Source organism: Nannospalax galili, unplaced genomic scaffold (assembly GCF_000622305.1).
Source record: "Nannospalax galili isolate Female #2095 unplaced genomic scaffold, S.galili_v1.0 scaffold973, whole genome shotgun sequence".
In the NCBI taxonomy this organism is placed as follows: Eukaryota; Metazoa; Chordata; class Mammalia; order Rodentia; family Spalacidae; genus Nannospalax; species Nannospalax galili.
The window spans coordinates 2728947-2737763 of record NW_008334020.1 but is presented as its reverse complement, the minus strand read 5'-3'; the positions used below and the strand labels follow the sequence as shown (position 1 = coordinate 2737763).

At 37.1% G+C, this 8817-nt stretch overlaps 1 non-coding gene across 1 annotated transcript; it reads left to right on the top strand.

Moving 5' to 3' along the window:
• The first annotated feature begins 5190 nt into the window (after positions 1-5190).
• On the top strand, positions 5191-5294 carry LOC115069593. Its single transcript, XR_003848845.1, has one exon. It is a non-coding gene; the product is annotated as a U6 spliceosomal RNA (small nuclear RNA).
• The last annotated feature ends 3523 nt before the right edge of the window (positions 5295-8817 follow it).

Below are 8817 nucleotides of genomic sequence, written 5' to 3'. Positions count from 1 at the left end.
GGGTCTTTTTTATCTTTCTTTCTTCCTTCCTTCCTTCCTTCCTTCCTTCCTTCCTTCCTTCCTTCCTTCCTTCCTTCCTTCCTTTTTTTCTTTTCTTTTTAAAAATTATTTATTAACAACATACTTAGAAAAAGCAGTTCATTACAGCAGCATCGACATATTCAATAAAAATTTCCTGAGCTAAGATGCATCTCTTTCAAAATTGGCTGTAAATTTTGAGGGTCACAGTTAAAACCTCATTCAATTTTATGTCTTATAAGGGTTATACTGAGTTCAATATTGTATAACTGTATTAATTCAACTGTGAACCTAAAATTTTATAGCCACTTTTGAAAGATGCTTCTCTTTCAAAATTGGCTGTAAATTTTGAGGGTCACAGTTAAAACCTCATTCAATTTTATGTCTTATAAGGGTTATACTGAGTTCAATATTGTATAACTGTATTAATTTAACTGTGAACCTCAAAATTTACAGCTAATTTTGAAAGAGAAGCATCTTTGCTCTGGAAATTGTTATTGAATATGTTAATGCTGTAATGAAATGCTTCTAATCATGTGGTTATTAAATAATTTAAAAAAAAAAGGGGAAAAGTTTATTTTGGCTCATAGTTTGTGAGAATTTAATCTATCATTGTGAGCAAAGCATGGTGGCAGGAATGTGACATGGCTGATCACATCATGTCCTAAGTCAAGAAGCAGAGAGATGAATATTGGCCTTCATCTGGCCTCTTCCTCTTTCCTTTTTTATTCCAAAAACTGGCCATAGAATTGTGCCACCACAATCTGGGTAGATTTTTTTCTTCACTTGACCCTCTCTGATAATACCCTTAGACACACATTCATAGGTATATCTACTAAGTGATTCCATATCTGGTCATGTTGACAATGAAGACTAACTATCAAAATGTATTTGGTTTGGGGAGTTGTTTCGAGGTAGGATCTTGCCATTTGTCTAAGTTCGCCTTGAATTCACCAACCTCTTGTCCCAGTGTCCTGAGTGTTAGGATTACAGGTAAACACCACCACTATACCTGGCAATCTACTATTTTCCTGTAGCTCTGCCTCCCTCTAACTCACTTTGAAGGAAAAATCTGTCATTGACCTAATTAATTACATTTTATGCCTTCTCTGGCTCTATTTTAGCTCCTTAATTCTTTTTTTTCTCCTAAATTGCTCTTTTCTTCAGTTACCTTGGATTCTGGGAATGACTGATTGATAAACATATTTATGGCAGGGAATTAAGCCTAGAAGGACAAATCACCTCAGGATGAGATCACTCTTGCAAGTGGTAACAATTAACCTATGCTAGGAACAGGCTGCACCCTGTCATAGGAGCAATTGCATTATAGGAGCTGGATTATTCCCCTCAAATCAACATAGGAATAGAGATTTCTCCAGAATCCATTGTAGAACCAGAACTAAGATCATGGTCAATCAGACCACTAGCCCCCCTGAAACTACTTGCCCTGTCATTTATGCCAACCCCCAGCTATGCAAACTTCCAAAGCTGCCTATGGTTCACTTTCCTATGAATTCTCAAAGTTCCTATCAACAGACTTCAAGCCACTGAAAACATATACTCCCATATCTGTTTTTCCCAATGTGACTACATTGATTAAAGCACCAGAGTTTATCTCTCACCACTGTGCATAGTTAACTGACATACTGGGATACGTGGCTGAGCATAATCCACTGGGACATCAGAGCTGGAGTTTGGGATCTAAAATTATGGTAATACCCTTACAGAGGAAAATAATTTTGAAATTATCAACTCATTTCTTTTCTGTTTTGTTTGCTGGTTTTGTTTTGAGACAAGGTCTCACAGTGCAACTCAGGCTGGAACTTACTATACAGCCAAAGCTGACCTCAAACTCACAGCAATCATCCCACTACAGTCTCCCAGCTGCTTGCATCATAGGTGTGAATACCATGCCTGGTGTTCAATCTGCTTCTTATTCTTTGTTTCTGTTTACTTCATTTTTTCACTGTCTATAAAACTGACCTCTTCGTGCCATCAGAATACTGATTTTATTTTATGGAAAAAAGTGTTGATTCCAAAAGTGTAAAATAAAGGTAATCAAGATCTTTAAATTGAATTTGTTATATTTAAGTTTTGTAATTAAGCAAAAAGGACTGTTGTGCTTTCTTTTTTAAAAAAGTATTTTATTTATTATTTTTATTTTATGTGTTTGAGTGTATTGCCTGCATGTTTGTGAGTGCACCCGTGTTGTGCAATGCCACAGAGGTCAGAAGAGGGCTTCAGATTCCCCTGGAACTGGAGTTAAGGATGGTTGGTAGCTGCCATGTGGGTGCTGGGAATCGAACCTGGGTCCTCTGCAAGAGCAGTCAAGTGTTCTTCACTGCTGAGCCATCTCTCCAGCCCCTGTTGTGCTTTCTTTCAGTTGTTTTTACTGAACATTGTTAAGTTCAGCTGATTAGGGCCCTAGGAAGTAGGATCCCTACAGAATATAGCATGCTGGGAGTGAAAATGGCCCACCCAGAGGGCCTCATCTCTGGCACCAGAGGAAAGACCCTTCGTCTATTTCCAAGAACTTGGGCCACCAGCTAAATCAACATTGTGTATTTCTTACATTTTTTTTTTTTTGTCTTTTTAAAATTTGTTTTTGTTGAATTTTTGTGTATTTTTTACAGAATATCTCAAAGAATCTTGATCATCTTTATACCTTCGTCCCCACCACTACGCTACCATAGCCCCTGCACTGAAATCCGCGTACTCTGTCATTTGTATTAAGGCCCGATGTGTCAAGTCAGTGTTCCCAGACGTTCCCCTGTGCAAGTCCATCCACTGAGGTCTACTCAGTCTATCTAGTATATGTTTGTTTTGTCTTTTACTGTTTTGTCTTTTTAATGTAGGGTCTGACTAAGAATTTTTCTTTTCCCGGGTTTTGGCTAAAACTACAAACAAGTGCATTTATTCATGTTTAAATGTGCTATGTTCTTTCTTCTGAATGAGAGTGAGCATTTGGACACAATGCCCAAGCGTGACCATGGGCTCTGGTAGCTGAGTTTGCTTGGGCCACAGAGGGACAGCAGCTAGTGGCATCATCTGATGTGACACTCCCAGAGTTCCTGCTCCTGGCTCACCAACATCCAACAGATATGAACGAGTTCCTGCAGCAGGGAACCTGTCTTCTTTCAGAGCACTTTCTTTTTTTTCCCCGTTTAGCCAGCCTACCTGACCCTTTGCCAGCTGTGATGAAATGGAAAAGTGACTGCTTTGGACTCTGCAGAGTCGGAGTTGGTTTCCTTGATGAACTCTAGGGCTAGTGAACAGCAGCTCTCGCTTTTCTTTTGTTTTCCTGTTTTTATGAATTTTATTTCATTTGTGGCTTCCTGTGTGTCTTCTGGGTTTCTCTTTTGCCTCAAAAATATTCCAACTCTTGGACAAGACAATTTAGATTCTTTGTGCTTTGTTTTCAATTTGTGAGGATGCTGAGAGTCATAGAAAAACAAATGTATTTGGAAATCTGTGTTGTGGTTATTCTAATTACCTGCTCCAGTTCTGTGAGAAAAACACTGACCAAAACAAACGTGGGAAGGAAAAGGTTTATTTGGTATACAGCACAGTCCATCATCAAGGGAAGTCAAAGCAGGAACTCAGGGCAGGAACCACGGAAGACCACTGCTTACTGCCTTGCTGCTCAGGCCTGTGCTCTGCCCGCTTTCTTATACAACACAAGACCAGCTGCCCAGGGGTCCACAGTGGGCTAAGCCTTCCCACATCACTCAAAAATCAAGAAAATGCCCCGCAGACATGGTCACAGGTCAATCAAATGGAGGAAATTCCTCAACTGATATTCCCTCTACCCAGGTGTGTCAAGCAGAAAACCAAAGTTATCCAGCACAGTGGTATGTATGAGAACAAAAAGCACTAATTCTACTGTGAAACTCCTTAGAAGAACTTTGATTATGACTTAGTAAATGATGACTTTCTACAGTCATAGACATGGCATATGTAACTGAACGTGCATTCTCAATCAAAGCAAATGCTTTCCTTGAAGTCCCTGTCTAGAGTACCTGTGAATGCTCTATTTCTGCCTTTTGAGTTCATGTCCTTTACTTTCTGGTGAATTCTCATTTTAGTTCTATGTACTTCACACACACACACACACACACACACACGCACGCACGCGCACTCGTGCACGCACGCACGCGCACACACACACACATACACATTTGGTTTGTCATTTTGGTTTGGTTTGTTTGACTAGAGCTCTTGGCTGTCTAACAACTCTATCCTTTCTCTTAAGATAGCCTATTACCAGGGGCTGGAGAGATGGCTCAGTGGTTAAGAACACTGGTTGTTCTTGCAGAAGACCTGGATTCAAATCCTGCACCCATATGGCAGCTAACAACTGTCTGTAACTCCAGTCCCAGGGGATATGACAGCCTCTTCTGACCTCAGTGGGCATTGTACGACACAGGTGCGCTTACCTACATGCAGGCAATACATGCATACACATAAAATTAAAATAATAAATTTAAAAAAATTTTTAAAAAGCATATTATTCAAATTTACTTGGAGAATTATTTTACATCCAGCTATGACTGGCTATCAGATATAAAATATTCAGATTGTTTGGAACTGACAGAAATAAGAGAAAAGTTTAAAAAGAAACATATTTCAACAATTAAAAAAAATTGACTGATCATTTATAAGGATGGTAAATCTTAAAGTTTAGCCATATAACCAAATGGCTCAGCTCACTTCCATATAGATTAGGTAAATTTACATTACATGTTGTTTTGTCTTATAACTAAAAAGTTATCATAAATAGACTTTTGACCAATTTAAATTTGGCAAGATTAAAAATGTGTTCAGCACTGTTGACATTTTGTTTGTTACATTTTAGCCTTCCAGACCTCAATACAGCAAATGGGGAATTTCTTTTGTCGAAGACATAACTTAAGTACTGACTACACTTGTCTGGTGTCTTAAATCTGAAAGTGACTTGAAAAGTCACCTAAATCTATATGAAATGTGGTCAGTTTATAAATGCATAGACACAGATGAAATGCCTGCTCTGTTGCAAGGAAGTTAAAGCAGCAAACATTTCCCAATATCAGTTCAAGAACTCCTAGTTTCTTTAAAATTTTTATTGAATGTATAATATATTTGAGTCTATTAAACATGTTTCATGAATTGTTCACAACAACAAAATTACTTAGGGTGCTTGCTTCAGCAGCACACATACTAAAACTGGAGAGATACAAAGATTAGCAAGGCCCATGTACACGAACGACGTACAAATTTGTGAAACGTTCATCTGTTTTTTAAAAAGGCCACTTTAGTTTGCCATCAAGAGACATATGATCCTTAGTGAGTTTAAGAAAAGCCAATTTAGAGGGAATATAAGTAACTGGAAATGAAGATTTTACTTAAAGTACACGTTCATCTAATATAAGCCAATAATTTAGAGGAATAAGCTTTAAGCAATAAAGCTTTGAGCTGATTAAAGACCATATTTGTCCATCAACCTAATTCTGTAATTCACAAAAGGGCAATTCATTTGATATTTGAATTATGAAATAGTTACCATCTTAAGTAGCAGTCAGTTTTAGAAATACATCTTTCTGTTTTTTCTGGAAAGACCCATCAATAAAGGTTATTCTAAGTAGAGCTAATAAGTTCAATTTACTTAGCTTATTAATGAGATAGGCTTATTGTCTGAACTAATAGAAATAGTCTCAACAGAGGCTCAATGGCCTTTCTTTTCTGGACTGGGTGAGCTGTTGCTGTTTTTCTATCTATGGCTTACTTAGTATCTTAAAAATATGTTTTCAAATGTCTTTGAAATAAAACCTCACACTATTTGGAACCAAATTCTTAGGTTTTTCACACTGCAGATAAGTTGTTTTTAATGACTGTAGCACTTGTATCTATGAATAGTATCACTGGTGTGTCTGGAGTGTGGATATATAAAAAATCTGAGTTGATCCACAAATACTTGGAATTCCACAAATGAGACCAACACATTAAGTATAGCAAACTAAATTCTAAGGAGTCTATAATTAAGATATTGTCAAAATTCTTAAATCCAAGAAATGTAATGTTATGTTTTATTTCTTTTCTATATTCTATGCCTAAAACAGGTGAAGAGAAACTGATGTTTGAAAAGTACTGATAGTGGCTGGGTAATGTGGCACATATCTGTAATCTCAAGATATAGGAGGTAGAGGCAGAAGGATCAGGGATTTAAGGTCAACCTCAGCTAATAGCAAGTTCAAGGCCAGACTGGGCTACACTACATCCAGCCTTTTTTAAAAAAGAAGCAAATAAAAAAAAGTACTAGTATCCTAATAATGGTTATGATTTCTAGGATGCCATTCCACAGCAATCGAAGGAGTACGATTATGCTGTGAATAAAGGCCTAAATGAGTGATAAACCATTATAGAAACTTTATTAAAAATGTCATGAAATTTATGTGTAATTAAGTTGACTATTGCCAAAAGGTTATTTATAGATTTTTCTAAAATCAAAATCTGAACATAGATATAAAATCAGAAGCCAAGCATCCTTAAAATATTGATCTGCTCTTAGTAAAATTTACAAAGGAACCTGCTTTAAAAAACATATTTTTGTATATCAGGATAATATTTCTTGTCTTTTGCCATTGGATTTTTTATTGCTTGAGAAACATAAATCTTGAAAAGTTAAAGTTTAAGCATCTGTTTTAAGATATTTTTGCATTTATTTATTTTATGTGTATGAGTGTTATGCCTGCATGTATGTAAGTGCACCTGTGCCATGTAGTGCCCAAGGCAGCCAGAAGAGGCTGTGGGATCCCCTGGAACTGAAATTACAGACGGTTGTTAGCTGTCATGTGAGTGCTGAGGTTAAAACAGGTCTTCTGCAAGAGCAGTCAGTGCTCTTAACCACTGAGCCATCTCTCCAGCCCCTGTTTGAAGAGTTTTTGAATAAGGTTTCACTTATAACTACTTAAATGAGATATTGTTTTGTAAATGCTTTATGGATACAAGTTTTATAAAAATTTAAAATCCTGATAGTTTTAAAATAACACTGTCTATCATGATTGTTGCCTTGACATGCTATTAAAAAAATAACTAAAGCTGGGTTGCTAAGTTACTAAAACCTCTACATATGTTATTACAGGCATTTTACTAAACCTGAGCCACAGCTTTATAAATCAGAAAAGGATAGTTTCGCTTTAATCATCCTTATTTCAAAGAAAACTTAAAATTAAAAATTTAATGTAAGATGCCTATAAGAAGACTGGCAATTTTAAAGAGGTTTTCTCAATTGCATTGCTTATAAAAACCTGAAAAACTAAGCTATATCACAAAGCATATTGAGCATATAACCAGTGATGTACATGTGTGTTCTTAAGTGGCAAATATGTGGTAGTTCTTACAGTCTGTATTCAGTTATTGCAATTCTGGAGTATGTGCCTAAAGAATTCTAAAGATGCTGTCATTAGAAACAGAACAAAGGCAGTTTGATTATTCAAATGCAATTCTTGATGCTATGTATAACTAAATTCTCTGAGAAATTAAAGTGTACGAAAAAAATAACTTGGCACTTTGCTACCTATTTTTCTTTATAATTTGCTAAATGTAAAATAATGTATTATATTCTCAAATGGTAACCTAGTAGAGTACTACTGTTTTGTTTTATTTTTATTACAATTTAGTGTGTGTGTGTGTGTGTGTGTGCATGTATGTACACTTGACTCAGCACACATATGGAGGACAGAGGACAACTTATGGGAGTTGATGCTCTCCTTTCACCATTTGAGTCCCAGGAAACAACTCAGGTCATCAGCCTAGGCGGCAAGTGGTTATAGCCACTGAACCACCTCACCAGCCACCCCAGAGTATGCAAATGCAATCTTCTGAGAGAACTAAGCTTATTTTACAAACAGATTGGTTTAATCCTGAAAGTATGGCATGTCAAAATTCTGGGTGAATGCAAGGTCTGTAGTAAGATGTTATCAGTATTTTAAACTATGTTGCAGGTAAACAGTCTAACAATAACTCTTTCTAATCTATTTCTTGCTCAAATTTGGCTTAAGGGATCATTTCCTTTACATTGCCCTTCCCAACACATGAGATTAAACTGATCATGAGACATGATCCTATCTACCCTCGATACTTCCCACATCTGTCATGGGGACCAAAGCACAGAATGGGTGATCAGCAATGAATTCAGAGAAAACATTTGTTCAGAGACAAAAGGCGAAATTGTCAAAATCAGAATGCCCTACAAAAAAAAAGTAGTAACTAGGAGCCAAACGGATCACAGGGAGCTCTGAACCAGGTTGCCTATCATTCCACTAGGTGGCGCTGTTAGATCTCGTCCAGCCTTGCCACCTGCTGCACTCCGCTTGTTCAGGCTTTGGCATAGATGCAGCTCTCATTTTGCGGATATGCTTCACGCGCTCTACAAAGAATCCAGGCATTAGTCTACTCAGTAATCAGTTATAGAGAGACGACAAAAGTCCTATGTCCCAGAAGACTGAAGAGTGGAAAAGGCAAGAATTATAATAGAACATTAGGAATTAAAACTGTGAGTGAAAACGGCCAGGCTAAAAGGCCTGGGACACGGCACCCAGACAGAAACTCATCTCCTACTTTCAGTGAGCTGTACACACATGAATCTGCATATGTATTTTTTGTTCATCTTTTCTATATATGATCCACTACTATCGGCAAGGTGGAGACAGACTGAGGATTTTTTACTCCCCAGTTTGGACCCAAATAGTAAATAAATTCATTTTACAATGTATTATGTAATTTTCGTTTAGTAGTGCCGAGCATTTGGACCCGGCACCAGGC